This window comes from Stenella coeruleoalba (assembly GCF_951394435.1).
Source record: "Stenella coeruleoalba genome assembly, chromosome: 16".
NCBI classification, from domain to species: domain Eukaryota; kingdom Metazoa; phylum Chordata; class Mammalia; order Artiodactyla; family Delphinidae; genus Stenella; species Stenella coeruleoalba.
Genome location: NC_137162.1, coordinates 15,358,707 through 15,384,700, shown reverse-complemented (window position 1 = coordinate 15,384,700; position 25,994 = coordinate 15,358,707). Strand labels below are relative to the sequence as shown.

Genomic DNA, 25,994 nt, shown 5'->3' with positions numbered 1-25,994 from the left:
GGTATACAACATAGTAATTCACAATTTTTAAAGCTTATACTCCATTTATAGTTATTATAAAATATTAGCTATATTTTCTGTGCTGTACAATATATCCTTGTAGCTTATTTATTTTATACATAGTAGGTTGTATCTCTTAATCCCCTACCCCTATCTTGCCTTTCCTCCCTTCCCTCTCCCTAAAAAGCATTTTATTTTTAACATTCTGCACTGACTCGCTGAATGAGGATTAATATGGAAGTTGCCTTTTCCAATGATGAACTCAATCTTCCCATTCAATGTAGGAACCTCTAATATTTAAAAAATAACTGGATCAGTTTTTTTTAGGCCCGGTGAGAGCTAAACGTTATACCTGAGGACCAGGAGATTGGTAGTTCTTTGCATAGAGGGTCAGAGTTAAAGTTGAGCTAATTCTGACATCTATTAACACGAAGCAAAATTAGTAGAGTATACCTGCTTGGACGCTTTTATGGTTAAATTTGTTTATTGAACCAACAGATGCAGTTTATATTGGGAATTTTTAACATATCAACATGATCTTGGCTTAGCCTAGCAAAATAATATATTTTGTTTATGTTAACTATTTTCCTCAACAGGCTGATTTTAGCTGCTTGAAGAAAAGACATACACACAAACACATACATTTAGAAATTATATAATATCAAAATTCAGTCCTAAACGTCAGGGCGCAGAACTACATCCTAACAACAGAGATGCATATAAAATTTGTATTTTTGTGTTTCAGAAATTACTCATAGGAATTTGATAATGATTTCTTGGATATGATACCAAAGGCACAGGCAACAGAAGAAATAAGAAGGCAAGTAGGACTTCATTAAATTTTGTGCAACAATACACTTTCAACAGAATAAAAAGTCATCCCACAGAATGGGAAAGAATATTTGAAAATCATACACTTGATAGGGAACTAATATCCAGAATATATAAAGAACTCCTAAAACTCAACAACAACAAAAACAAATAACCCAATTCAAAAATGGGCAAAGGACTTGAATAGACATTTCTCCAAAGAAGACACACAAATGACCAATAAGTGCATGAAAAAGATGCTCAGCATCACTAATCATAAGGGAAATGCAAATCAGAACTACAATGGAATGCCATCTCATGCACATTAGGATAGACACAATTAAAACAAAACAAAACAAGACAGAAAACAGCAAGTGTTGGCCAGGATATGGAGAAATTGTATCCCTTGTGCACTGCTGGATGGGAATGTAAAATGTAAAATGGTACAGCTGCTGTGGAAAAGTGTGGTGATTCCTCAGAAAATTGAAACTAGAGCTACTATATGATCCAGCAATGCCACATCTAGGTATATACTCAAAAGAATTGAAAACAGAGTCTTGAAGAGATATCTGTATACCCATGTTCATAACAGCATGATTCACAATCATAGCTAAAACGTGGAAGCAATCCAAGTGTCGACAGATGAACAGATAAGGAAAATGTGGTTATACGTACAAGGGAACATTTTTCAGGAAATAAAAAGTAAGGAAATTCTGATATATGCTACCACATGGATGAGCCTTGAGGACATTATGCTAAGTGAAATAAGCCAGTCACAAAATACAAGTACCATATGATTCCACTTACTTGAGGGACTTGGAGTAGTTGAAATCATAAGAGACAGAAAGTGCATGGTGGTCACCCGGGGCTGCAGGGAGGGGAAAAGGGGAAATTATTGTTTAATGGGTACAGAGTTTCAGTTTTACAAGATGAAAAAAGTTCTGAAGATGGATGGTGGTAATGATTGTACAACATATGAATGTACTTAATACCATTGAACTGGACACTTAAAACCCATCAAGATAGTATATTTTATGTTATGTGTATTTTACAATTTTTAAAATTATTTAAAAAAATTTCTAGTAAGCAAAATATCAGTAGTTCCACAATCAACCCTCAGTTACCTGAGGGAAAATTAATGTGGTTAAAGACTCAAAATGGCATAATGAAATATACCCAAAAGGACGGAAAAAAGGAATGAAGAGTAATAAATGAGGACATTAGGGCACAGGCACCATGAGGGCTGGGAAATGAACTTGCTTTTGAATGAAAGCAAAAGGTCAGACTAACACGCAGAAGTACCACAAATTGATAGCTGAGCTCTTATGATGTAACTGTTCTAATCACTTGACATCCATTAACTCATTTCATCCACACAGCAGCCCTCTGAGGCAGACGTTATCATCCCCATTTTACAGATGAGGAACACACCCAAAGAGACTGAGCAACTGGCCCAGGTTCATAGCTGACACGTGGTGGAGGTAGAATTTGAACCTGAAATTGACTCTGATCCATGTTCTCAGTCGCTGCACGAAGTGAATATCAACGTTGGCAGAAGTGGGCCCCACATCTGCCTCTGTGTTTTCCAGTAGCCAAAACAGAAAGTGTGATCAGATCTCACTTTAATAAAAAAAAAAAAATCTCAAGGCAGAGAAATAGTGTCTTGATGAACACACCCTGCTGTGTGTGTTTGTGTATATACCAACCTCACTGATACTTTCCAGGTGGCCCACGCATTTATGCTCTAATGTCTTACAGAATAAAAATGGCCAGAGTTAAGGTGTGGTTTCTAGGCCCTGAGGTTCGGACTGAGCTTTTGTTTTTATTTTTCCTTGTAGACTTTATTTTTTAGAACAGCTTTGGGTTACAGAAAAACTGAGAAAACAGTACAGAGTTCCCGTATACCCCACACCCAGAGTCCATGATTATTAGCATTTTACGTTAGTATGGTACATTTGTTACGATTGATGAACCAATACTAATACATTATTATTAACTCAGGTCCATCCTTCATTCAGATTTCCTTACTTTTTACCTAATGTCCTTATTTTCTTCCAGGAATCCACGTGACGTTTGATTTTCATGGCCCCGTAGGCTCCTCTTGGCTAGGACTGAGTTTTCATCTGCCTTAGGCAGAAAATGAGGATGTCAGCTTAGTTCCTTTGAAGCATCACAGCTCCATATTTTCAAGCGCTGTACAAACAGCCTAATGTTATGATGGCTCATAACAGTGTTTCAAGGTGGTGAGCATCTCTGTTTTCTGTGCCAACCGAAAAATCTGCTGCTTAGTCTCCTGCCAGATGACTGGGTATGCAAGAGCATTTTTCCAGGTAAAGTATCTTTCCTGGGATTTCTTAAAATGCAGGCTTATATGCAATAATTGTCCAGTTACAAGACTTATGTTCACATTTCATCCATTCTATTTTCACTATATCTCCAACTCTGAAAAGTATGGTTTTAATCACTCAGAAAATTTAACATGACTGTAATTATATTTTCGCCATCAGCTTCCCCTCCATCAACTCTTTCCCTTTTGCCAATTTGCTTATAAACACACTCAGGATTCCCCAAGCTTTAAAAAGCAAAGTAAAAGTTTCTTAGTATCCAGTTACTGTCTGATTCCATTGTTCCATTCATTGCTGGAATTCTTGAAAGTCTGGCCTGTATCATTATTTCTGTTTCGTTTCCATCTTTTAATTTCTTAATCCAGGATAGTCAGGCCTCCTTCACTGCTTGAAACTTCTCCCTGAGGGTGACTCATAAGCTCCAAATCTAGTCACCTTTTCTTGCTTCTCTTCCTTCTTATGCTCTTAGAGCATCTGACTGTGTTGTTTATTTCCTCCTTTAGAGCGTCTCTCATTTGGTTTTCAGAACATGAAGTGATGAGGTTTTCTCTTCCCTTTCCAACCATGCCGTTATCTTTTCAGCTTCCCTTCCCCTCTCGTGTCCTCGATGTCATTGTTTCCCAGGATTGGCCTCACCTCTTTGCCTTCCCCAGGCCATCCTGTCCACACACGTGTTTATGACATTGTTATATCTATGTCAATAACTCCCGTCTTTCTCTAAAGCCCCAGTTTCCCATTTACAAAAGTCCGTAGACATTTCCAATTGAATATCTCTCTAATATATTTAACCTGCTGAATATCTAACAGATAGTCTTTCCCACCAAATCAGTTCTGCTTCAGCTTTTCCTGTTTCCTCTTGGTGATACCACACTTCTCCCAGGAGGCCAGACTTGAAACCTTGAATTTTTTCACAACTTCCCTCTTGTCTCGCATAATTAATCAACAACTGCTATCAATTTTTCCTTGATAAAATCTTTCTATACTTCCTTTTCTGCTATTATAATTCATTCATTCATTCAGCAAATATTTATTGAGTGCTTACTATACACCAAACATTTTTGTTTTGTTTTCCTGTCTCTAGTTGGTCCCCTGCCAATCAATTCAAAAGTACTGCCAGGTGTATATTCAGAATATTCTATTCTGATTATGTCATCTCCATGCTTAGAAACATGCAACGGCTGCCCTTTGCCTACTGCAAAATACAGAAGCACTCTGCAGAGTCCTAAGGGTTCCGTGGAGCTCCTTAAAGGTACCAAAGTATGTGAGATTAATGGGAGGAAGCACTTCAGCTACAGCAGCTCTGTCTGCTCCCATTTAATAATTGTCTTTAAAAGCTAAAAAAATGTTTTCAACACTACTGTTTTAGCCTTAGCCTAATACTTAATGCCATCTTCAATCAAACTCTAAATGACTTTCCAGACAGACAATCCACTTTTTAACCAAATGAGACTACTGGTTGTCACCTATGGAAATCAAGTAATCCACCACCCCTTCAAGCCTTCGCTCCACCATCACCTTTTCCTGGAATGTCCTGTGCTCATCTAACCGTGTTGAATTCCATACCCTAACTTTTATTTTATTTTTTAAATTAACTAATTTTTTTTTTTTGGTGGTACGCGGGCCTCTCACTGTTGTGGCTTCTCCCGTTGCGGAGCACAGGCTCCAGATGCGCAGGCTCAGCGGCCATGGCTCACGGGCCCAGCCGCTCCGTGGCATGTGGGATCTTTCTGGACCGGGGCACGAACTCGTGTACCCTGCATTAGCAGGCGGACTCTCTACCACTGCGCCACCAGGGAAGCCCCATACCCTAACTTTTAAATGCTGGCTCAAATTCCAAGAAGAGTGTTCCTTTTTCTGAAAGTCTATGAACTTGGTTTCACAAATCTTTTTGGCACTTATTACAATACTTGATTTTGTTATTTGTAAGTTCATTCCTTATATGCCCTTAGATGATCTCAAAGCGTTTTAGGCTCCTTGAAGGCAAAAGTGATGTTCTAAATAACTTTCTATCTTCCATAGTAGCTAACATAGTACCTCATCTGTCAAAAGCAAGGGATAGACATTTGTTGAATGAACAAATCTGTTTCCCTGTGGTCTTGCCATGAAAGATCCTGTCAAAAAGAAAAAAAAAATTTGTACAGTCAGTCTTTTGTGTGTATTCGTGTAAAGGAGAGCAAGAGAAAAGAAAATGAGGAACCATGAAAACGAGGGGCAAGTAAGAATAATATGTAGAAAAACCATATTTTCTTATTCAGGAGCACCCATGAAGGTAAATTGGGTAAGCAGTAATCTTTCTTCACTTTGTATTTAGTTCACTTTTTTTTCACCTTAGTTTTGATGAATTCACATAGGAGACAGTAAATTATTAAAGTTTTCAGTATCCCTGGAGATAAGAAGGGCTGCTATGTTCATTAGATAGATAGGGAAGCTCAAATTATCAGTGACTTAAACAAGGACACGTGGCATAGAAATGAAGCATAAACCTCCAGGTGCGGGTTATAGAATTTGGATTCCCAGCTTGTGACTCTTCACCTTTCGTCTCTCTCCCCAGAGTTCTGATCTTTTCTTGTGCATAGGAAAATCATGTTTTTTCTCACCATCCTTAGGATTACAACAGCCCCTTTAAAGCCTCCTTTATACATTCAATAACATCACCAGTCAGTGTTCTTTGAGACGCTGACTGTATATCATTATGTACACACACGGTTCCCACTTTAACACAGAAAGTCCGCAGCACTGTACTCTCAGCAGGTCCCACCAAGACCCTGCTGAAGCAGGTGGCATAAATAGCTAAGCGCGCCATGCTGACCTTGAGTACTCAGGGGATGCAAATGATGTCTTTCATCACCTTTTGCTGGCTTATTTATTTTGCCCATGGGGGAGTGGCTATTGCATCCATGTTATATCCATGTAATGTTGGACGGTGAGCCTCACTTGGCTTTTTCCAAGCAGAACTTATAGCTGATGACAAGCTGTTGCTGAGAAGATGAAAATTTTTCTGAATTCAGTTCTGCATGGAAACAGCTGACGAATTTTCATTGCTGCAATGTAGCTCTTTTGCTCTTGGTTGAGTTTGAGTAATAGCTTCACTTGTGTAGCAAAGAGATTTTATTTGAAGTCCATTCAGAGATTTGGTTCAACAAACTGGACTACAGGTTTCAGAAAATCTCTTTTGAACCTTCCAATAATAGACTTTTTCATCTATTATTCCTGGAACACTTTATCCTTCACAGCCAAGCATGTGGATAGCTTTGTTGTTCACTGTGTTCTGTTTGCCGTTATGACCTACATTTTCAACTTGGGATAAAGAATAAAATTTCTTTTATTTTTCTGATTAATTACTTGAATTCCCACTTTCCTTCATCAGCAGGAAGCCCAATATCTTCTTGAAAATTTCCTTTTCTCAGTCCAGGAACTTACCTGGTCTGTAAGGGGTCAGTCTTCTTTCTTAATATCAGAGAAAAAAAGAACTGTAGCTATTGTCATCTGCAAAGTATCACTTTGGAAAACTGGTCCTATGTAGATCTTTAGACCCTTGTCCACTTGGTAATGGTACACTGGCCAGGCCAGCTTCCTGTTCAGGCTGCAATCGTGTTCCATGTTTAACTTGTAAGTTACAGCAGGTACTGAGTAATCAACTATACACAGCTGGTAGAGCAGTAGAGACTACCAGCTGGTTATTAGTCCTGGTAACAGTCCTTTTCAGTTCCTCTGCAGATGGTCAGCCCTTTTCCACCAGAGAACTCCCACCATGCTGAAGTGGCTGAATCTGGGGGCACCTCCAGCCCGGACCACATGCTGTACTAGAACCAGCCTACCTCCAGAGCTGTGGAAGAGCTAGATCACCATTCTATTTTTTTTTTTTTTTTTTTTTTTTTTTTTTTTTGCAGTACGCAGGCCTCTCACTGTTGCGGCCTCTCCCATTGCGGAGCACAGGCTCCGGACGCGCAGGCTCAGCGGCCATGGCTCACGGGCCCAGCCGCTCCACGGCATGTGGGATCCTCCCGGAACGGGGCACGAACCCACGTCCCCTGCATCGGCAGGTGGACTCCCAACCACTGCGCCACCAAGGAAGCCCCTGGATCACCATTCTTGACACCCTTTCTTCAAGGTATTTTATTTCGGGGATATTTTTACTTTCAACAGCCACGGGGATTATTTAGACTCTTGGGGCGCAGGAGTAGAGTGCCTTTACTTCCAGAATGCCCCCGTATTAGTGTCCTAGGGCTGCCATAACAAAGTACCACTAGGTGGCTTAAAACAACTGACATTTATTCTCTCACGGTTGTGGAGGCTAGAAGTCTAAAGTCAAGGTGTCGGCAGGGCCATGCTCCGTCTGAGACACGTAGAGGAGGATCCTTCCTGGCGCCTGGCAGTTTGCTGGCAATCCTTGGAATTTCTTGTGTTCTCCCCTCCTGTGTCTCTGTGTCTCTCCTAAACTTCTTATAAGAACAACAGTTATTTTGGATTAAGGGCCCTGCCTTACCCCCGTTTGACTTCATTTTAACTAATTCCATCTGCAATAACCCTATTTCCAAATAAGGTCACATTCTGAGGTACTGGAGTTAGGACTTCAGCATATCTTTTGGGGAGACGCAATTCAACCCATAACAGCCCCTGTGCTATTTTGCAAATACATACACCTCCCCTTCCCAAAGTTCTTCACAGCTGAAAGCAACTCTTATACCAAGAAACAAAATACCATGTTATGTAAGCTTCACCTAGGATAATAGGTCCCTGCTTGCCTGCACTTTCATAAGCCTCAGAACCACCCAGGAAACTCAGTATTAAGACAAAGAAGGTCCTCTCCAAGGAGACTTTCTGTTACTGCCTGTCCAGTGAATTTCTCTTGGGAGAAAAAAATCAAAGTAAATTTTACCCCGCTATGTATCATATTAGACTTGGTTGGTCAAAGAAATTAGCTACATGAATGCAAGGACTCCCATACCAAATGGAAGCTTTCCTCTGCTTTTCTGCCCCAATAGAATCTAGGGAAATTGTCAGAACTCTTGTTTTAATTAAGAAAATTAAGATTCAGAGAAGTGAAGTGGCTGTCCAGGTCACTCAAATGGTAAGTGACAGAACCGTGATTAAGAATCTTCACATCTTCATAGCTCTGAACACCAGACCATGCTAAATTCCGTCCATCTTTTCCAAAACCCAGCTGAAGACCCTCAACTTTGAAGACAGTATTTTTTGCTTCCATTGATGGATCATTGATCTAGGAAAGTGAGGTTAGCATGAGATCATAAAAGGCTTGAATGAGAGCCAGAGGAGTTTAGATCTTATTTAGCAGGAAGTGAAGACTTTTCTAAAGAGAAGAATGACATGATTGGGATTGAAGTTTTGGAAGATTAATCTGTAGGGTATATTCAAGTATGATAGAGGAGAATCAAGGGGGCGCATTAGAAAACCAGTAAGAAAGTTCAGGAAAGAGTAAGTACACAATGAGATAAGGGCATTGGCAGAAGTCAAAGATGGTTCCAAGGTTTGAGCCTTTCGGAGACAGAGCTTCTTTAAAAATAGGGAACACAGGGCTTCCCTGGTGGCATAGTGGTTGAGAGGCCGCCTGCCGATGCAGGGGATGCGGGTTCGTGCCCCGGTCCGGAAAGATCCCACGTGCCGCGGAGCGGCCGGACCCGTGAGCCATGGCCGCTGGGCCTGCGCGTCCGGAGCCTGTGCTCCGCAATGGGAGAGGCCACAACAGTGAGAGGCCCGCGTACCACACAAAAATAAATAAATAAATAGATAACAGAATTTCAGTCTTAGAGAACATAAAGTTTTCATGCTTATAGGAACCATCAAAGGCCGTTCTCCTCCAGCCACCTCAATTTACAGTTAAACAAATAAAGCCCAGAAAGCTTAGATGGTTTGCTCAAGGTCACACAGATAAGCTAGGACTAAAGCTCCCAGATTAATGTCCGAGCTCCTGTCTCCCCAGTGAAGAAAACTAAGACTCAGAAAAAGAGAATGACTTGCTCCAGTCACCCAGTCCATTAGCAGCACTTTTGGGTTCTTAGCCCGGTGCTCTTTCCTCCACCCCATAGCTCAGTGCTATAGACTGAGTGCATCCCCCCAGTAAACCTAATCCTCAGGGTGATGGCATTTGGAGGCTGGGCCTTTGGGAGATGATTAGGTCATGAGGGCACAGCCGTCATGAATGGATCTGGGCCTTTGTAAGAGAGACCCCAGAGTGTTCCTTCACCCCTTCTGCCACAGGAGGACTGTGAGGTCTTAGTCGTCTATGAACCAGGGAATGGGCTCTCATCAGACACCAAATCTGCAGGCACTTTGATCTTAGACTTCTGAGCTTCCAGAACTGTGAGAAATAAATGTCTGTTGTTTATAAGCCTGTGGTATCCTGTTATAGCAGCCCAAGCAGACTAACAAAATCACAGAGGTGAAGCAACTGTGAGAAATCACGAGAGCAATGCCCCAGTCATGCCTGTGATGTGACTGAGAGGAGGCCAAGACAAAGGTGCTGAAAAATAAGAGTTTGACGAGCTGTGAGCCCAGCATGTGGGGAACACGATTAGCAGGGATGTTGGAAAGTCTTCCGGAATAACAGCAGAGAAAAAGACCGTGAGCCGTGTTCTAGAATCATCCAGGAAGCTGAGAAAGTGTTCCAGAGGTAGAAGAGAATGGAGAATGGGTGGAGTGTGCAAACAATGAGGGCTACCTAAGAGCAGCCATTATTGCAAAACAGAGGTGGGAGGACAGCCTGGAAGGGGTGGTGGGAAGCTAGGTCCCCTGAGGTCTCCTAAGGAGATACTGACAAAGTGGTCATAGAGAGGAGTTAGAAACAGAGAGAGGGAAAATCTCAGGACATAGAGTATAAGATTAGAAGCTCTAACTAGGAGAGCACGAGAAAAGGTGCTGTTGAGCCCCAAAGGAAGGAGAATGTAGCTGGAGCTGGGGGGGGAGAGGGGGTTGAAGGTAGGATGGTACTTTTTTGAAAGCAGAGTTAGAAGAAGGCAGAATTCGAGGAGTCACTCGATGCCTGTGCTTGTGATCAGTGTGACACCGTTTTATGTCAGTTATTAGCCAGTTACTGGGCTAAGTGCCTGAGATGCTTGTCTATTACCCCTTGCCAGATCCCTCTGAGGCAGGTACAGTTATCCTCATTTTTCAGATGAGGAAATTGAGGCACAGAGAGGTTAAATAACTCACCCAATATTACAGAGCTCGTAAGAGATAAAGCCAGGATTTGAACTCTATTTGACTCCAGAGTCCAAGCTTGTGACTACTGTGCTTTACATCCTCTACAAAAGGGGTCAGCACAAGAAGAACTGAGGTGATGGCAATGACCAGCCCTAAAATTATGATAGGGTGTTAAGTGTCTGTAAAACTTATTCCTTAGGACTTGAAAGGATAACATGGGTTTGCATCCCGTCTCTGCTATTAGTAGCTTAGTGACAGGATAAATTACTTAAACTAACCGAACTGACCTTAGCTTTCTATAGAGATGCTGTAATGAAAGTAATAATCAAGGTACCAGTTTTAGCAGAGCACCTGTAGTGTTTCTATTAAAATATAAATCACATCCTATCATTGCTCTGCTCAAAACCATCCAGTAGCTTCTCAACTCAGTAAAAACTGGTCTTTACCATGGCCTGCAAGATCCTAGTCTATCTGGTCTTTGACCTCACCTGCTCTTTCTAGTTCCCTCCCTTACTTGTTCCAGTCACATTTGGGTCTCCTTTGTGTTCCTTGAAGACACCACGTGCTTTCTTTGCCTGGGATACTTCCCCTCAGATATCTTAGTTCATTCCCTAACTCCCAATTCATGGATCAAATGTCTCAGTGAAGTCTTCTCTCTCACCCCTAAGTGAAAATGTACTCTATTCCTTTCTCCACCACTCCAGTTATCTTTTGCCATGTAACAAGTCTCCCCCAAAATTTAGTAGGTTAAAATGTCAACACACATTTTATTCTCATGGTTTCTGAGGGTTAGGAATTCTGGAAGGGCTCAGCTGGGAGGTTCTGGTTTTTGGATCTCTTATATAGTTGTAGTCAAATGGTGGCTAGAACTGGAACAAAGCAGGGTTCAAGTAGCTGGGGCCATCTGCATATGTCTGTCTTTGTCTCTATCTCTTCATACAGACTCAGGGTCCCTCCATTCAGTCTCTCCACTTAGGCTAGTTTGAGCGACCTTGCAACATGGTGACCTCAGGGCAGTGAGCTGTTTATATGGGGGTGGAGGCTTTGTAGGTGAGCATTCCAGCAAGTAAGGTGGGAGCTACATTGTCTCATGATCTAGCCTGTAGCCTTGGAATTCACATGGCATCACTGCCACATATTCTATTGGTTGAAAAGGCACAAAACCCCATCCAGTTTCAAGGGGAGGAAACAAAGAACCCATCTCTTAATTGGAGAGGGGTCAAAGTCCCATTGTAATTAGAGCCTGTAGGATGGGAGATATTGTTGACGCCACCTGTGAACAATTCAACCAGCCACACCTCTTTTACTTTCTTTTTCTCACCTAACGGCTATTTAATTGACTTGTCTTCTATGTTGCCTGTCTTCCTACACTAAAATGCCAGCCTGTTTTGTTCACAGCTCTAGCCCCAGAGCCAAGAACAGAGCCTGGCACACAGTACTCAATAAGTGCTTATCGAATGAATGAATTATGTCTACCAATCCTAACAGCAGGTGTCTAAATTAGATGTTAATGCAACCATTTTACAGATGAGGGAAATGAAGGTCAGGCAGGTTCAGTAACTTCTACAGGTTCACTCAGCTACAAAAGGGAAGAGCTGGCATTTAAATGATGTCTTGCTCTTTCAACTGTTCCAGGCTGCCCATCACATAATGGCATCTCTTTGGACTCCCCTCCACCCTCTACCCCCACCCCTGCAGGAGACACACGGCCACAGTCCACCACTGAAATTCAGTTTGTCCCCAGTTGGGTGCTCTCAAGCTGAGAGCAAAGCAATTGCACTTTAAATCCCCTTATAGCAGATATTTTGGAGCGTGTTCGGGGTAACCAGCACATTTTGCGTTCAACTCTTATGTCTGGTTTGCTGCAAAAAGGCAATTAAATGAAAGGTTAGGAGGCTTTTTAAATAGCCAACTCAAACTTTTGGCTTATTTTCTGCCTTGCTGTCTTTATAGGCATTTTACCAATATCTATCACTATTTCCCTTAGGGAGCCCTCAGATCTGTGATATTTGAGATAATAAAGGCCCTCCATTGGCCCTTTAAAAGGTTTGTGGTAAAACTGCACCATTAACATTCACAGTTCCTCATTTATGAGGCCGAATTGCACTTATTTCCATATTCCTCACTGTTTCTCCAACAAGGATTTCACATAATAGTGTTTGAAGGCTAAAGACTTCAAAGCAAATTCTTTACCATTTTTGTCTTGAAAAATATTCAATATTTTTATAATTAAAGTTAAGTCTTCTTAGAGAAATGACAACTCAAATAATCTTAAATGTACCTCCAAGAAAAAAGCTGTCAAAATGACAGTTAGCTGTACAGTCACATTCTCTAAGGCCTTTTCTTCTCCTCCTGATTTCCTGTAATCTTTGAAGGTTATGTCATGGCTGACTTCAGATCACTTTCTAAATTATTATGACCTCCTTTCAGTGTGAGTTCTGAGGGTGAGGAGTTCTGTCTTCCCTTTGCTCCAGATTTCGTCTGTTGCACTGTTTCCAAGCAGTTAAAACAAAAGCCAAAAACAAACAAAATCTTCCTCCGTCCCGATTTTCCCACTATCTAACCATCCTATTTCTCTTTTCCTTGGCACTAAAGGTTTTTAGCAAGTCTGTCTCCATTTTCTCATCTCCTAAATTATATGGCAAAGATTTGCCGATGACCTCCAATCTCATTGGCAAATTTAAAAGAATTTTTCAAGTTTTCTTTCTTTTTTTATTTTTTTAACATCTTTATTGAGTATAATTGCTTTACAATGGTGTGTTAGTTTCTGCTGTATAACAAAGTGAATCGGCTATATGCATATATATATATATATATATATATATATATATATATATATATATATCTCCCCATATCCCCTCCCTCTTGCGTCTCCCTCCTACCCTCCCTTTCCCAACCCTCTAGGTGGTCACAAAGCACCCAGCTGATCTCCCTGTGCTATGAGGCTGCTTCCCACTGGCTATCAGTTTTACTTTTGGTAGTGTATATATGTCCATGCCACTCTCTCACTTCACCCCAGCTTACCCTTCCCCCTTCCCATGTCCTCAAGTCCATTCTCTCCATCTGCATCTTTATTCCTATCCTGCCCCTAGGTTCTTCAGAACCTTTTTTTTTTTTTAGATTCCATATATATGTGTTAGTGTACAGTATTTGTTTTTCTCCTTCTGACTTACTTCACTCTGTATGACAGACTCTAGGTCCATCCACCTCACTACAAATAACTCAATTTCGTTTCTTTTCATGGCTGAGTAATATTCCATTGCATATATGCACCACACCTTCTTTATCCATTATCTGTCAATGGACACTTAGGTTGCTTCCATGTCCTGGCTATTGCAAATAGAGCTGCCATGAACATTGTGGTACATGACTCTTTGAATTATGGTTTTCTCAGTGTATATGCCCAGTAGTGGATTGCTGGGTTGTATGGTACTTCTATTTTTTAAGGAACCTCCATACTGTTCTCCATAGTGGCTGTATCAATTTACATTCACCCCAACAGTGCAAGAAGGTTCCCTTTTCTCCACACCCTCTCCAGCATTTATCGTTTGTAGATTTTTTGATGATGGCCGTTCTGACTGGTGTGAGATGATACCTCATTGTAGTTTTGATTTGCATTTCTCTAATGATTAGTGATGTTGGGCATCCTTTCATGTGTTTGTTGGCAATCTGTATATCTTCTTTGGAGAAATGTCTGTTTAGGTCTTCTGCCCATTTTTGGATTGGGTTGTTTGTTTTTTTGATATTGAGCTGCATGAGCTGCTTGTAAATTTTGGAGATTAATCCTTTGTCAGCTGCTTCGTTTGCAAATACTTTCTCCCATTCTGAGGGTTGTCTTTTCGTCTTGTTTATGGTTTCCTTTGCAAAAGCTTTGAAGTTTCATTAGGTCCCATTTGTTTATTTTTGTTTTTACTTCCATTTCTCTAGGAGGTGGGTCAAAAAGGATCTTGCTGTGATTTATGTCATAGAGTGTTCTGCCTATGTTTTCCTCTAAGAGTTTTATAGTGTCTGGCCTTACATTTAGGTCTTTAATCCATTTTGAGTTCCAGTTTTCTTTTTAATTGAGTGTCCCCTGTCTACATTTCCAGTTTTTACTTCATGCTTCTCACTTTGCACTCTCCTCAGTGCTTGAGCATCCCCTCATCTAGGATGTTTTCAGATCAGTTGCACAGTTAGTATCGTAGTGTGTGTATTCTTGTACACGGGCTTGCTAAGACATTGATGGAGAAGAAGAGGAAGCTGGAAGTAGGTCAAACCAAAGCTAGGGAAATTGACCCATCTCCAGGTGGGGGACCTGGCAGCGTAACACTTGGTATGCAAAAGGGCTTGGAAAACTTGTGCTAGACCTGGACCAGTACTAGTTCTTAGGGTCCAATCCAGTCAGTGTTCAGTAGGGATTTCCAGGCAATACCTCTATTCATTCAATGAGAATTTGCCATGTGTCTATTCTGTATTAGGCATTGTGCTAGGCACAGGGGATGCTAGGATAAGTAAACACAGTAACTGTCCCAAAGTTGCTAACAGGGGAAGTAAAGAGACAGAAAAGTGAGCAGGCAAGTGCAAAAAAATATACAGAAAAATATATATGCCCATGGAGGTAAACATTATTAACTTTTTTTAATCAGATGCTCACTCGAGGGTTTGATATGGGACTTGTTGAGTATTTTATTGGAGAAGTATGATATTTATTGGTTTTCATAGTTAAACACACGAATAAATAAATTAAATGCATTGGTATTTTTATAAATAGCTGTTAAGAGCTACTAGAAACCTGGGAACTCAAAATCTTGCCACGCTACTTCCTCTAAGACCTTTTATTTTATTTTGCACATTTCTTTACCTATACAAACACCACTGTTGTCTTACTGCTTAGTCTTTTTAAACCTCACGTCCTTCCATCATCTCTTAATTATTCATTCCCATCCATTAATTCTCCTGACCAGAATGAGACAAAAATGGTAGAATGTCTAATTAGGGAGAGTAGTTTTTTTTTTAATTTATTTAAATTAATTTATTTATTTTGGTTGTGCTGGGTCTTAGTTGCAGCATGCATGCGGGTTCTAGTTCCCTGACCAGGGATCGAACCCGAGGCCCCTGCGTTGGGAGTGTGGAGTCTCACCCACTGGACCACTAGGGAAGTCCCGACAGTAGATTTTTGATAGGCAGTATTCAGAAGTAGAAGGAAATAGTTAAGACAGATTTGATGAACAACAACAAAAAGCTAATAATTTTATAGTATAACAACTTCTAGCCATACGTTTAAAAACATTTTACGACATCAAGAGATGTGTCTGAAAAGGAAGAAACAAAAACTGTCATAAACAATTTAGAAAATAACGAGAACAGTGAAGTTTTAAACTTATGGGGTGTGGTCAAAGCTGTGCTTATTGTCAAATTCATAATCTTAAATGCTTTTATGATGTAAAGCATAGGTGTTAGGCTTAGTTAGACCTGGATGCAAATCCCAGTAATGTCACTTATTGGATGACCTCAAATGACTTTGCCTCTCTCAGCCTCTGTTTCTCCACATATAAGACAGAATAATAATGGCTTGCATTAAGGAATAAACTTATGAAGTGTCAAGAATAGTGTCTAATATGAAATAGGTACTTAACAAGTAGTAGCTGCTACTGAAGATTTATTTGCGTTATAGTTTTGTACTACAAATTATTAAATAAAAATTTAAGGGCTTCTCTGGTGGCACAGTGGTTGAGAGTCCGCCTGCCGATGCAGGGGACACGGGTTCGTGCCCCGGTCCGGGAAGATCCCACATGCCGCGGAGCGGCTGGGCCCGTGAGCCATGGCCGCTGAGCCTGCGCGTCCGGAGCCTGTGCTCCGCAACGGGAGAGGCCACAACAGTGAGAGGCCCGCATACCGCCAAAAAAAAAAAAAATTTAAAAACTAAAACTCGTAAATATTCTTAATGATTCAAAAGCTCTGCTCTGATCTAAATGTGTTTTCATTTAAGAAATTCATCTTTGTTCATTTATTCTGACTTGATATGAGTGCTTCTGGCAGCTCTTAAGCTCTCACAGATTTTATATCATTGGTTATGTGATAAACACATTATTTAATAAAATAATATTCTTGCTTCCTTTTGGGGAATTTCCTCCATTGAAACAGTTTGGACACAGCAATATTAAGCGTCAAATCTGATTGGCAACAGTTTCAGATGTTTTCAAAGGATTTTTAATTTGAGCAGGGGTCCACTTGGGTTATTTAGATTCTGAGAACTGAAACTGCTTTGTTAGTTCTGTTTTTCTGGCTTCTGGGAGAGGAGGAGATATGAATTCAATTAGCACCTTGGTGTTTTCTTTATCCTTCATTTCAGTAGCAGAGATGCTTCACATGCACAGTGGTGTCAGGTTACATCAAAACAGGGGGGAACAGTTTCTTGGTTTTTAATTTTCTACCGAAAAGGAAAGGCACCCATTTTGTTCTGCTCTAATTAGTATGAGAGCTAGTGCATGACTTTTGAGAGCAGGCAGATGCTTTGAAGGCGGTGTGACACAGGTCTTCGTTAATCTCTGTGCAGGATTTTTGCTGCAAACTGTCGAGACTGGAGGTAACAGATCAGGAAGACAAGCAATCACAGAGCCTTAACCAACCCAAGCCAAGATTTATAAAGAACAAGTCAAGAGGGTTAGAAAATAGAATTCTCATAACCTCCCACTTTCTTATACATCAGAAAGACAAAGTTGATTATTTTAATTGGAATTTAGAAATTAAAAAAAAAAAAACTATTTTAAAATAAAGTCAGTAACAAGCTTAATTATAAAGACATTTACTGTGAAAGCGCTGGGATTAACTCTAGTTCACCAACCCCTCTTCTGGAGGAAGCCAGAAATGGAACCATGTCGAATGTTCACTCCACCATCAAATCTTTGCTTCTCTAATGAGGAAGCAGGCCCACAATGGTAAACTGTGGATTAAATGACTAATTAGTGCTCTGGTTCTTTTATTAAGCACTGAAATCTTGACTCAGTAATAAATTTGTCCAATGAAAGGAGTATCCCTAACATGCTGGTTCTAACTGGTGTTCTCCAAAGGGCCTGCACATCCTATACACATATCTGGAGGGGACTTCACTTCCACAGCTGAGAGAGCAAAGCCTAAAATGTTGTGAGTGACATTCTGAGGCTCCTGTCTTAGTAGCACTCATGTGCCTGAGCTTCAGCAAGGCCACCTGGGGTCTGTCTCGCTCAGATGTTCCATCCATCTAATTCACTGGGCACTTCATTCTAGTTACCTGAACACCTACTTTGTCTATAAGGCGCTATGGAGGTGCATGAAGATTCATCCGAGATGAATGAAATTCTGATATTCCACCATATCCTGTAAACCAACACTTTGGGAAATTTTTTACATGTGCATAAGTTCCAGGGCTTCCTTTAGGCTAGAAGTCACAAACTCACACGCCTGCAGAGGCCTAGCTGACAACATAAGTGAATGATTTTGGCTGGATGTAAAACAATTATGGCCGAGTGGGTGGGAGCGAGGGCTGCTGCCAGCTGGAGAGCTCACACTTGTTTTAAAGGGGCAGCTGCTACTCATTTTCCAGCCAATTGTGTTCCCATGTAGAAATGCAGGCTGAGTATGGCCAGTACTGAAGCTTTCTCAGGAAAAGCCAGAAATCTCGATTTTTGTGTAAAATCTCTCAGATTTCCAAAAGGACTGTACAGGCCAAATGTACCCCGCTCAGTTTGCAGCCTCTCACTTAGCCACGTGCAGGAGGGTCACAGAGAGCCGTGAGCAAAGCCCTTGTAATGGTTTTTTCCTTCCTCCTTCCTGCCTTCCTGTAGCCTTTCTTCTCCCTGCAGCCCCCTTGGGGCCCCAGGCCCAGGTGCAGTGAACATTCCAGAGAGGAACACTGGGTGTCAACTGCGGATGCGGTAGCGGTATAAACAACGTTGAGATCCATTACTCTTGTGGTAAGCACCGTGCTGTAGGTTTTTAATTTTATAAAGGGCAATATTGATGATTTGCTTCTTTCAGGGAAGAGCTCTATCAGTTTTGGTAAACACTTCGAGGCTGAGACGCCTTGAGAGAGTTGTGCAGGGATGCACGGTAATGAATCCCATTTTGATATGAGTGAAAAAAACATCAAATGTCACATGAAACTCACTGCCTGAAGGGTTACATTAGTATTAAAACTGAGTTTAAAAAATTCTAAAGGGACCGATGGGCCAGCCATTAAAAGACCTGCGTGTGACCTTTCTCCTCTCTCTCTCTCTCTAAGAGATAATGGGACTGTAAGAACAAATAAGTACATACAGACAGTTGTCTATTGTATTTAAAATACTGCCTATTATACAGGCATTAGGTGGTGATGGTTAAGAATCCACTGTGGGGAGCACATTAGGAGTCAGTGAGAGATGGTAACAGGAGGAATGAAAGGAATCAGAGGAAGAGAACGGTCCAGATGCCCATAGAGACTAGAAAAGTAGAATCAGCAGAGCATCAAAGGGCATGGGATTGAAGGGTAGTGTTACATATATTATTGTGAGAGCTGACTTTGGGTACAAAATAGGAAGGTAAATGAAATCAATAGGGGATGATGGAGAATAGTTAGGTGTGAAGGGATTCTGGATAATAATGTAAACATATGTAAACGCACACAGCGTTATACTGGAAGATGGTTAGCACCTGGCTCTCCTGGGGTGGAGGGAAGTCCTAACTTGTAGCATTTGCTTATTTTTGCCATGTAAATATTCCCGCTATGACTGGTTTCAAGCTATCAACGTGAAGTTACTGAAAGCAGAGTTGGGAAGAGATGTGCACGACTGGTCCCCAGCCAAGGAGGAAAGTAAGGAATGTGAAATCAACAAGGTCAAAGGAAACTCGAGATCTTGAGGTGCCTCAGGTCTGAGGGGTGATAAGCCCCTAAAGAGCGGCTGTACTGAGGGTGGCTGTAGGAGTGACTGCAGGGGTCATGAAGCTGAAGAGCTGGAAACAGAGGTTAGGAAGCACCCGAAATCTATGAGGGTGAGCATAGGTGGGGTGGAGGGTGGCATTTTTGATCCAGGTCCAGAAGCCGCAGAAGGAAGTGTGACATTGTGCTCGAGGCCAGCAGACATTGGAGTCAGATCTCATGTGATGTTGTGGGCTGTCATTCGTCACCCATTATAGAGCCTCTTCTATGGGCCTGACACCGTGTGGATTATAAAGATGCAGACGACAATAGCCCTGTCCATTTACTAGGGAAATGAGGCCAGTACACCGGTATTATGGAGTATCTTGAGACTGGTACAGATAAGGTATGCTATAGGTTAAAAGATGAGCCTCTTCATATTAATGATAGATGCTACTTATCAGAGCCTTTAGAATGTGCCTAGCATTGTGTTAAGTTTCCCTGCATTCCATTTAACCTTTAGAACAACCCATTTCATAGATGAGGAAATTGAGTCCAAGGTCACACATTTTTGGCAAGTGGCAGAACCAAGCCTGGAACACAGGTCTTTCTAATGCCAAAAAGTCTGTCCCACAACCACTGAGCATACTGCCCTTCCCCACCCTTAAAGATAATACTCTGATGGAGAGGAAGGATGGTGTAATAGGAGATTTGGAGTTCCTTTTTAAAAAATTACTCAGCTTGCATATTCCTAAAGAGTCGATTCATGTTAAGAAATAATTTCCCTTGTGCTCGCATGTGACATGTATTTTTAGGATCTGCTGTGAGCAAGTGTATTTTTGTGTGATTGAGTGGGAGGGTGGGAAAAGTTTTGCAGAGCTGTTTAAGCCAGAATGCAGGGGGCACAGCAGAGACTGTAAAATCTCTACCACCTAAGGTCTCGGAAAAATCAAGGAGAGACGTGTTCTCAATTTATTATTCTATGTACATCCCCAGATGAATGACTAGCTAAAGGTATTGTTAAAGCGTTTTAAATGACCCACTTCCAGCAGTGAACAAAATCACTTACCGTGCCAAGCCAACTGGCGTTTCTGAGATTATAAAACCACAAAGTGAGGAAAACATTAAAACTGCTAAATCAAAAATGATACACAGTAGTGGAGAAGGATAAAAATTGAGCTCCATTGTCTGCATAGACAGATGGCTGACCACTAGGTGGGCCTCGGTGTAACGTCCAGGGTAATTGGCTGCTGGGGTTTTTCTGGCGAGGGCGATTCAGACTTCAGCTTGGTGCACGGGTCCTGGCTCATTCTCTGCTACGTCTTGCTGCCTTCCTTCTCCCCACAACTAGATCTGATGGTTGATCCAAGCAGGCAATCGAAAACAGAAAGTGACCTTTACCTTAAAACGCTTTTCTGGAAAAAACGACATGAAAAGTAATGAAGGACCGGATTTCCTACCCGTCATTCTCTTCTGCATGTACAATTATCTGCAGATATAAAATTGCCTGCTTTGATAATTACACCCTCCAATTGAGGGGCAAGTGGCTAATTATGCCCACATGTGGCCGATTGCACTCTCCATTAGCCAATTATGGGCACTATTATTTGTGCACATAAATAATTGTACTCATGGAAAATAGCAGCCCTCCTTTCAGATCCTCCTGCTTGGAAAGGCTGATGGAGTAATCGTCAGACTGAAAATGTACTTGGTGGGTAGTGAAAGAGTATCAGATCCCAGGAGGCGCCTAAGTGACCAGAGCTCGCAGATGTGCACTGAAACAAATGGCGTGAGGAGCCAAAGAGCCTGAAGGACCCCAGGACGGGACAGGGCCAGCCTGTGAGTTAGGAAACCTACTTCTGAGGTTAGCTGAGCTTCTCACATGTGGTGATCTTGGGCTAGTCATTAACCTTCCTTTAGTTGTTCTGATTCTGCACACACAGTGAAGATGATAATAAAGCCCAATTCCCAGCACTACTGTAGGACGGATCAGACAATCCAGAAGGATTTGCAATCTAGTTCTGTGTAAATGTACTACATAAATATGGGGCATTCTCGTGTCAAATAAGCTCATTTCCAATTGCTACAGAAAGGTAAGGGTCCTCCATAGTAAAGCAGGGTCACTGGGTTGGAGAGGGTAAGGTTTGATAAGGACAGGAAATGTTCCCTGGGCACTGATATTTCTACTGATGAGGTAACAGAAAGTGATACGTGGTCATACTGAATCCATTCATTCATTTAACAGACACCTATAGAAGTCTTGCACTGTCCTGGGCATTTGAAAACATGATGTAAGCCTTGGTCCTGCCTTAGGAGGTCACTGGTATGTTAGCCCGTGTCAGCCTTTTAGTAAATGCTGCTCTGATTAGTAAATGAGGGGGACTTTCACCTCACATCTGGAAATCTGGCATGGATTTTCATGGTCTGATTAACGAGTAAACTCAGTGCCAGTGAATCTTATTGGGTACGGTTACTTTTATTAACCTAAGAACTGTGGTTTTAATGCCAATGCTAACAAGTAGTAGATGTCACAGTGTTACTGGAAGGGGGACACCTTCCAGGGCCCGAAAGTGGGCTGTTTTCTAACACTTGGAAATGAATTGTCTGAGGAGACACAGATACTGACAAAGGAAAAGACTTTATTATGAAGGGGCACCCGGGCGGAGAGCAGCAGGGTAAGGGAACCCAGGAGGACTGCTCTGCCACGTGGCTCGCAGTCTAGGGTTTTATGGTAATGGGGTTAGTTTCTGGGTTGTCTCTGGACAGTCATCTTGCTTGTGCCAATATCTGGTCCAAGTCAAGGCCCTTCCTGGCAGCACGCGAAGCTTTCAGCCAAGATGGATTCCAGTGGGAGGGTTTCTGGCAGGTTGGCAGGACATATTATGGGCTGGCATCTCTCCCCTCCTTTTGGCTGCTCTCGAATTCTCCCAGTTAGTTTTCTGTGGCAGCACTGTACTCCTCATCAGGACCTTCTGTTGTGAGACAACTCATGCAAGTGGCTATTATCGTGCCTGGCCAAGGCAGGGAGTTTCGGTCAATGGTTCCCTAACAACGGTGTCGGGGTCGGGGGGGACGGCCAAGAGGCAAGACTACAGCTTTGCCACTTGCCTGTGCCCCTGTCTCTCCTCTTACACACAGTGAAAGGAGGCATTCTACTTCATGGGGGTAAGGAAAGGGTTCATGGAAGCAGGAATGCTAAGCTAGCCTTGAAAGAAGAGGTGTTTGCTAAATGAATGGGACATGAAGGCTGTGGTCACATTATAGAAAGCCAAGGTATGAAATAGTCTCATCTAGGATTAAGAGTGTGAACTCTGAAACCAGACTGTGCCTGAATTTGAATCCTGGCTGTGTGATGTTGGGCAAGTTCCTTAACCTCTCTGTGCTTTTGTCCACTCTTCTATAAAATGGGGCTTATAAAATACTTGTGTCATAAAGTTGTTATAAGGGTCGAATTAGTAAATATATAAATAGAAGTATTTAGAATGATGACTAGCACAGAGTAAGCACTGATTGCCATTATTTTTATTACTTGACTGAAAATACACCAAAAAGTCCATCCAGAAAACAATACCAGTGGTTCTCAAACTTTAGTAAATCTAACAGTCACATGGATAACACCTCAAATAAAGCAAATTCCTGGGTTCCATCCTGAGAGATTCTCATCCACTAGGTTGGACTAGAGCCCAGGAATCTTCACTCTAAACAAGCATCTCCCCACCCCCACCCCACGTGATTCTGAGCACTAGGCTTTGAGAAACAGAATTACACGGAAGCATCCCATTTCTTACCTGGCATATCTATAACAGGAGACAAGGAGGTTCTAAGCCCTTTTGTCAAAGGTCTTCTTCTGTACTTTCTGCTCTTTTAGTTGGGCCTCTTCTGGGACAGGCAGTGAGAATCTTGAGAAGTACTAGCAGTCTCCTCCTAGGCAGAGCTGTGTCTCACTGTCATGGTTGGATCTTGTGTTGGGCACACTTAGCAGTTTCCTTCTCCAACTCTTCTGTATTCTCAGGAGACGATTTTTTTTTTTAACACTAACATTTTTATTATGAGATGAATCCCATTTCACTAATTCTGAAAATAAGAAAAATTCTGAACGCTGCGCTTAGAGGAACAAGTTACCAAAGCTGAACGTTTTCAGCTCCAGGGGATTCACAGTAGTGGAGATGGAGGTGGACTGCAGTCACAGTGGAAAAATATTGGTCAGTTGTTGGATGCTCTGCATTTTCCAAAAAGAATTGGTTCTGCCTTTGTGCTTCAATGCTTAAGGTAAGTAGTTCACCAAAACACTAGATTTCTAAGCCTAGCTTCCTTAAGTAGGAACACTCTAATAGTGGCAAAAATAAAAACTGCACCTAGGTTAAAAAGGGACTCAGTGCAGGAAGGTTGTCACACACCTTTCCCCTTAGATGATGAGGATGACGAGTGGATTGAGGGCCTCATGTATTCCATAATATCTCCCAGGGTCCAAATGATGAAGCAATTGCTGAAAAGATACGGTGCGTACTTGACACCTTTGGAAGCATTTTGTTGGCATTAAAAGAAGCATTGATCAGTTATAATAAGAATTGTACTTACATACTATCAAAAAACGAAATTTGCTTTCCCCAGATCTACATCCTAAATTTTCATGAAGCCAAGTTCCCCTAAATACCCAGTAACACGAGAAAGTGTGCTATGCTTTGTAATGTATTCACACAGATCCCATAAGCTCTCAGGAATAACAGAGATAGTAAAGGTCATCTACTCCCCATCTAAGGGGTATCCCCTACATTAAATTCCTAAGAATGGCTTCTAGCCACTGCTGGCAGGCAGGTTTAGCAGCCAGCTGGGGATGACCACGTCCTCAGTCTGATCCTAGTCAATTTCTATCCATGGTTTTTAAATGAGAACACTGGGGGCATAGTTATCTGAAAAGAGCTCCTCAGGCTGGAGTGGGGGATTGAACCTAATAAGATGATATGTGATATGGATAACTGTGAAACCAAACTCCAGACCCACAAAAGCTAGCATCATACTTTTGAGAACAGCAGAGTTGAGCTTTGGTTGATGGGAACTTTTCCTGCTAAAGCAGCCCACTCCATTTAGACAGCTAGAAGTGTTGGAAAGTTCTTCACAAAGCACTCACCTGGAAAGTTCTTCACAAGGCACTTATCTGGCCTCCATTCCTTTTTTAAAATTTTGGCTGCATCAGGTCTTCGTTGCGGTGCGCGGGCTTTTCATTGCGGTGTTGTCTTGTTGCGGAGCGTGGGCTCTAGGCGTGCGGCTTCAGTAGTTGTGGCTCGCGGGCTCTAGAACGCAGGCTCAGTAGTTGTGGTGCATGGGCTTAGTTGCTCCACGGCATTTGGGATCTTCCCGGACCAGGGCTCGAACCTGTGTCGCCTGCACTGGCAGGAGGATTCTTAACCACTGCGCCACCAGGGACGTCCCGTGGCATCCATGCTTGCCGTGGTCTGGAAGGCTTGCATGCCCTGCTCCTCTCCCTCTCCCTCCCAGTTTTAGTTTGTGTTACCTTCATGTCTTACCTCCCTCCCCCTGGTCACTGCGTGCCAGCCACACTGGGGCCTCTTCTCTGGTCCTTAACAGACCAAGCAGTTCCCTGCCTCCACTGCTGTCCCACCTCCTCCCAAAGCTGCCTTCCTCTCATCCTGCAGGACTCAGCTCAGATGTCTTCTCGCCCTGCCTCAAGTGACCCCCTTCCAGGCACTCTCCCTCTTTTTACCCTGTAAATCTCCTTCTAGCACCCACCATAACTTATATTTATTTTAACTTTTAAAGTATATTGCTTGGTTATTTGTTTACTGACTCTCCGTGTCTTCCTTGTTCACCGTATGTCTTTGTTAAGCCAGTAATTTAAAGTCAGTTAATATTTATCTGACACGTTCCTGCAAATAATTGTATATAACTTTTGGTCCATCCTGAGTTGATACATTTATTTTAATTGTATTATGGTATGAAGAGAGCAAGAGTATTTGTTCACCTATTCTTACCTATTGATGCATCTAAATGATGCAAAGTACACATTTTGGGGGCCTGATATATGTGATGACCGGGCAGTCTGATATTCCGGAATATCCAACTCTGTGGCACACACTACAGCCTAGGCGCGTCAGGCCATGGGTCCTGTTCAGACTGTGTGGTCTCGGAAGCTGTGGCTCTGCAGGGGTGGCCATGTGGATCGGGACTTGCCTGGTCACCTTTGCTGCCCATTGCACAGTGGCCAGCTCAGTCCTGACTTGGTCAGTGGGCCGGAGCTGTCAGGAGACCAAGGGGTGCGTAGCTGTTTCTGTGAACTGCTTTCGCCAGGACTGCCAAGTAGCCATCAGACAGTGTTAGAGACTTTTGATTTAGGTTTGAACAGAGCAGTCCCCTGGGCCATTTACTGTGCTGCATCATCCTTTTTGGAAAATGCTCTTCAAGTAACTGCCCAGCAGACTGAGGAAATGAAATGCCCACAGAGGAGAAAAACACAGAAAGTCTAACTTCTCATGACACGGTATTTCAATGTGGAACTGCATTGTGAAAAGACGCTTACATTTTCTATATGCAGGGCAGGGAACGCACTTATCCCCTCCCTCCCCTCCCACCTGCCTGTCTCTGTCTCTCTGTCACACACACACTTATTCATTGCCAACAGTAATAGAGTTGCTTCTCTACCTCTTGGAAACCTTATTCGGATGAAAACTGTGCTGACTAACTTTGCTCTTAATCGAGGAAACAATGCTTTACGCCTTTATCTTTGCACAGCTAGAAGACCTGGTAGCAGGTCCTCTATATGATATAAAATAGAAGGATTCCTGCCAAGAGTTGGCAAAGCTGCAGTCTTC

The 25,994-nt window shown here is 42.2% G+C and overlaps 1 protein-coding gene across 6 annotated transcripts in view; it reads left to right on the top strand.

Moving 5' to 3' along the window:
- The window catches only part of TRUB1 (TruB pseudouridine synthase family member 1), a 111,948-nt gene that overhangs the window by 51,893 nt on the left and 34,061 nt on the right, over nucleotides 1-25,994 (top strand). Inside the window, exons 9-12 of one of the 6 annotated variants that reach the window (XR_013824403.1) lie at nucleotides 746-820; nucleotides 2,869-3,140; nucleotides 7,046-7,266; nucleotides 18,119-18,247. The exons of 1 other annotated variant lie outside the window; for it this stretch is intronic. The gene's annotated coding sequence lies outside the window, so the exon portion shown is untranslated. The remainder of the gene's footprint in view (nucleotides 1-745; nucleotides 821-2,868; nucleotides 3,141-7,045; nucleotides 7,267-18,118; nucleotides 18,248-25,994) is intronic. 4 more of the 6 variants (XR_013824404.1, XR_013824405.1, XR_013824406.1 and 1 more) reach the window with 4 other exon arrangements.